The sequence below is a fragment of the Mustela putorius genome, unplaced genomic scaffold, assembly GCF_011764305.1.
Source record: "Mustela putorius furo isolate JIRA1106 unplaced genomic scaffold, ASM1176430v1.1 tig00001075_pilon_pilon_pilon, whole genome shotgun sequence".
Lineage (NCBI taxonomy): Eukaryota > Metazoa > Chordata > Mammalia > Carnivora > Mustelidae > Mustela > Mustela putorius.
In genome coordinates, this window is record NW_025421560.1 from 543854 (window position 1) to 549853 (window position 6000).

The following is a 6000-nucleotide window of genomic DNA, read 5'->3' on the forward strand; positions in this document are numbered from 1 at the left end:
CAGAGGTACAGGTCTGTGAATCACCAGGTTTACATACTTCACAGCACTCACCAAAGCACATACCCTCCCCAATGTCCATAATCCCACCCCCTTCTCCCAAACCCCCTCCCCCCAGCAACCCTCAGTTTGTTTTGTGAGATTAAGAGTCACTTATGGTTTGTCTCCCTCCCAATCCCATCTTGTTTCATTTATTCTTCTTGTACCCATTTAAGCCCCCATGTTGCATCACCACTTCCTCATATCAGGGAGATCATATGATAGTTGTCTTTCTCTGCTTGACTTATTTCGCTAAGCATGATACGCTCTAGTTCCAAGAATAAGACTATTTTTTAAAAGATTTTACTTATTTATTTTTGCGAGAGAGAGAAAGAGAAAGTGAGTACACAAGTGGGGGGAAGGGGCAGATGGAGAAGCAGACTCCCCACAGAGCAGGAAGCCCGATGTGGGACTCTATCCCAGGACCCTGGGATCATGACCTGAACAGAAGGCAGACACTTAACTGCTTGAGCCACCTAGGTGCCAGAAATAAAAGACCACATAAATAGCAAAACATGGGATGCCTTGGGTGGCTCAGTGGGTCAGACAACATCTGCCTTTGGCTCAGGTCATGATCCTGGGGTCCCAGGATTGAGCTGAACATCAGGCTTCCTACTCAGAGGGGAGTCTACTTCTCCCTCTCCTCCCTGCTCGTGCTCTCTCTTGCTATCTCTCTCTCTCAAATAAGTTTTTTTAAAATAGCAAAACATATGTTTGTGTATTGGAAGACTCAAAACTGTAAAAAATGTCAATTCTCCCTAGGTTGATACACAGGTTTAATGCAACTTCTATCAAAATACCAGCAAGATTTTTTTTTAATATGGACAATATTATTTTAAGCTTTATACAGGGAAGCAAAGGAACTAGAAGAAGTAAAATGATTTTTAAAAAGATGAGTCAGAGGGGAGGAATAAGACAACCCATTTTTAAGCCTTATTATTTATCTATAATAATCACATTCCTGTGGTATTAGCAAAGTGATAGAACCTAAACCAATGAAATAGAACAGAGAATCCACAAGTAGACCAACACAATATACTCAACTGTTTTTGAGAAATGCAAAAACAATTCAATAAAGTTAAGATCCCCTTTTCAGCAACTGGACATTCACAGACAAAACCAAAACAAAACAAGAAACCGTCAACAGAAGTTTTGCATCTTATATAAAAAATAACTCAAAATGGATCACAGACTTAAATGTAAAATGTGAATCTATAAAATTTTTAGTTAAAAAAAAGGAGAAAATCTTCAGGATTTTCTAGGCAAATAGTTCTTAGCTCTGACACCAAAGCACGATCCATAAAATTAAAAATTAATAAAATGAAGTTCATTAAAATAAAATACTTTTGCTCCGCAAAATACCCATGAAGAAGATGAAAAGACAACCTGCAGAGTATGAGAAAATATTTGCAAACCATATATCTGAAAACGGAATAAGGAATCGCAAAATTCAACAATAAAATCCAAACCATTAGAAAATAAGCAAAACACATGAAGAGACATTTCACTAAAGAGGAAGTGCAAATAGCAAATAAGAACATGGTGGTGGGATGGAAGTGGGTGTCGTTATCCAAGGGAAACATGAGGGACCCTCATGGTGATGGAAATGTTCTGTATCTTGACTGTATTAATGTCAGTGTCTTGGTTGCATATTATGTTACAGTTTTGCAAGATGTTGTCATGGAGAAACTGAGTAAAGTATTTATGGGCTCTCCCTGCATTATCCCATACAACTCTATGTGAATTTATGATTGCCTTGAAGTAAAAAGTTTTCAAAACTTCCAGTGACGGCTTCTGGTTTTACATGGTACAGTCAGTTCAGTGTTGCTTTCAGTTCCTCTAGGAAACCAATCAAAAGCAACAAAAAGAACAAGAAGCAGATATGCCAACATCATCCTTGACAAAAACGAGGAAACATTAGAAATAAAAACGTTAGAAATAAAAAAAAATAGCAGGAAGGGCTGTCTAAAAATGAAGGTCAACTAGAAGTGTAAAAAAAAAAAAATGCAGAGCGTGCTCAAAACTTTTCATGGCGATCACATCATAATGTATGTAAATGCTGATTCACTGTGTCATACACTTGGAACTAATATAACAATGTATGTCAACTATACTTCAGTAAAAAAAATATGCAGACTTTTAAGAAGAGAGTTGGAAAGTGCAACAATGGGCAAAGACTCCTGACAGGAACCAGCAGTTTAATTCAGTTTGATTCCAAAGCAAAGCAGAGGAAATGGAGGTTGAACAAGGAATCACAGAGACAAGCCACATTTTTAGAGAGCTTTCTGTCCGTGCGACAGGATGGAGGAGAAAGATAGCATTGTGAAGAGCCCTGGGCCACCAATCGAAATTGTTAAGGAAAAAGTAAATCATACTCAGTCCTGCAGGATAAGAAAAATTACTCTGGTTCCCTCCAGTTTAGGTAACTGGTTCAGGAAGGACTTAACTCATTCAAAGATATGTATTCAAAAGGAAAAATTAGTATCAAGATACTACAATTTAAAAAGAGGAAAAGTTAAAGCAAGTAGCAAACAATACAAAACTCCTCTTTGGGACTTCCAATAATGCCCATGACACAAAGTGTTCCAACAAGCCCTCCCACAAAAACTTTTATAAAAACTGTAAAAAACCAAAAAAATTTCTTAGCCTTCTGAATGAAGGTATTGAAAAGTGACTAAGACAGGCAGAAACTGCAGGGGAATCTACTCTTGAACTATGACTGTAAGAGTAAGAACTGTAAGTTTGCGGCTCATTTTGTCTGTGAGTACTTTCTGCTCCAAATCCTGCTACTGAAAATCACAGCTTTACTGGTTAAAGGTGGTAGAAGATAGGAGTTTAGCATTGGCAGAACAGAAGACCATTTAGGGGTGATATCCTGAAGTCAGGAAAGTTCCAGAAGGAATGAACTCCCAAAAATGAATATAAACTTTGCTCAAATCCCTGGCTGACTGCTAAACTGTATATATGGGAGAGATTCTGCTGGGTTGGTGGGGGCAGTCCTGGTGAAATAAGGGAGGTAGAAACAACACAGGAATTTACATTTGAAAGATAGAACTGCACTGGATAAGATTTGTATTTGCTGTTTTCTTAACTGTATATTCTCCAACTTGAGCTTGGCTTAGACAGGAGAACGCTGAAACCTTACTGGCCTAAGCAGTCAAAAGACAGAGCTGAGGATTTCAGAACACCTGAAAATTTAGGAGGAAATGCTGGAAGCAGAAGAAACACAGACAGCATAGGTCCATATATGAGTATAAATTCTACCCAACCCTTTGGCTGATTGCTAAACTATGCATATGTAAGAAAGACTCGAAGGGGCTCAAAGAAATAGCAGGCAGATGTAAGAGAGGAATGTGTTCTTGAAAGCCCAAACTGCACCAGATGCAATATGTGAATTTGCTGGGGTTTTTTACTGTATGTGTTTCCAACTCGTACAGCTCATATGGCATAAAGACAGAAGCCATAATGCCTGTGGCATCAGAGAACAGAGCTGGGGCTAGCAGATCAGCTGGAAGCAAGGAAACCTCAAAGAGAACAAGACCCAGCATCTGAATATAAACTCTTCCCAAGTTTTTGGCTGACTTTGTATTACGAAGGTGGAGAAGACTTCCAGAGGCAAGGCTGTGAAAGCAGCAGCTAGAAGCTGAAAAATACTGAGCAGAGCCCTCAGCTGCTGCCCTCTATGAGGGAGACAAAACTTACAGTTGGAATTAAAGAAAGTGGACTGCTTAATAGAACAAAATCCAACAATCCTCCAAAGAATATAACAGAATGCAGAGTCTACACAACACATGGCCTAAAACATCCAGTTTTCAACCAAAAACTACCAGACATTCAAAGAAACCTTTCCTAAGGGTGGCTTACATTCAGGATAGAAGGCAGTTTATGGACCCTTACTGAAACTGGACCCAGATGTTAGATTCAGCAGATAATGATTTTTTTTAAAGGTTTTATTTATTTATTTGAGAGAGAGAGAGAGTGATCACAAGTAGGCAGAGAGGCAGGCAGAGAGAGAGAGGGAAGCAGGCTCCCTGCTTAGCAGAGATCCCGATGTACGCTGGATCCCAGTGATGAAGTTTTGGAACCTAAGTGAGGTTCGGTGGGCTGAGGTCCAGAGCCGATGACCAACAAAGAATTCTTGAGACATCTTTGGTGCAAAATGGTGGTTTATTAAAGCAGGGGACAGGATCCATGGGCAGGAAGAGCTGCTGCCCAGGGTTGTGGGAGATGGCAGGTTATGTACCTTGCGGTTGGGGGAAGGTAAGGGGAAGGGAGGTTTCAACAGAGCTTTCATATGCTAAAGAGGGCCTACAAGGTGCTGGAAGACCAATGTTGTCTTTTAGGAAGCCATTAACATCAAGATAGTTGGGAGACTCTGTCCTGCAGGATTGTGATTTCTGCAAGTTAGGAATGTCACACACATTACCAAGGGGAGCGGGTGGAGAGGGGGTGCAAGGTGCCAGCTTTTGCTTTGTCTTCAGCCAGCCTCCTGCTTCCTCATCACCAGGACCCTGAGATCATGACCCGAGCTGAACGCAGAGGCTTAACCCACTGAGCCACCCAGGTGCCCCCAGATAATGATTTTTAATGGTTAGAAAAGAAACATGAGTTCACCAAATGAACAAAGAGGGAATCTTGACAAGAAATTGGAATTATAAAAAGAAAGCTGAATAGAAATTGCAAAGCTAAAAAGTGTAATAACTAAAAAAAAAAAAATTACTATATAGGCTCAACAGATTGAAATGACAGAAAAAAAATCAATAAAGGAGAAAGAAGATAAATAAGTATTATCTGACCCAAAGAGCAGAATGAAAAACAATGAAGAAAAAGAAGCCAGAACATGAGAGGCCTACAAAACAATATCAAATAACCCAACCTAATGTTTATTTTGAATCCCAAAAGAAGGAGAGCAAGAGTTGAGTAAGAGAGAGAGAGAGAGAAAGAATGTATATGAAAATAAAAATTACTAAGTCCCTACATCTGGTAAAATATGAGTAGCATGTGGTTAATTACCTGATAAACTCCAAGAACCAGAAGTTTGATAAATACAAAGAAAACCACATTCTCGTACAGACCTCTATACTGTAGAAAACCAATGGTAAAGAGAAAATCTTTAAAGCAACAAGAGAAAATAAGATATTAGAGAAAGGGTAACTGTCTCCAGTGTCAGCCTAGATATGTGAAGAGCTTAGAAGTCATCCCTTCCATCTTTACAAAAAAAGTTGAAGTGAAAGTTAATTATTTCCCTTGGAGCTATCAGAGCTCTGAGGTTGCAAAGCAAACTGTCACCCTAAAATCTGGAAAGATAGGGGAACCCAGAGGGTAACAAGAGATCTGTTTACCCTGAGCTGAAGCCAATGAAGTCATAAACTGGTAGGGACACTTAATTAATAATTTTGACAATTTGCTAGAGGCTGAGGGTAGACTTGCTTGAGAAACTTTTGAAGGTCACAGTTTTGGGGTGGAGTGGGGGTGGGGGGACCCAACCCTTTCATGGTTTTTATCTCCAGAAAACCCACCAGATTCACCTGGTGTAAAGCCAAGAAATATCCCCTAATGGGATATTTACCATTAGGAAATATCCTCTGACAGAGGTAGGGGAGGAACAAACATTGTGAAAAACACCAGGGTGTTTCCATAACAAAAGCCTACTCTGCAGAGAAAGAGACTTCCTGGAGCCTTATCCCAGCTGGTATAAGGAAGGACTCCACTCCAGCCCTCTTTACACTTTACACTTCCTGTCTCCATCCTCCAAGGACGGAGGGAGGGGAACTACAAAATACTCATGAAGATCATAACCCAGAAGCATACACCCAAGAAAAGACAGAGACTTAATCATAAGATTATAAAATGTTTTTCCTCCCCTACACTTCACCACTACAACAACAGGGCTCCAGTATAATAACGATGTATCATAGCTGAAAAAGTTGAAAGATGCAGACTGTCCCTAAGGAAGAGAAGTTG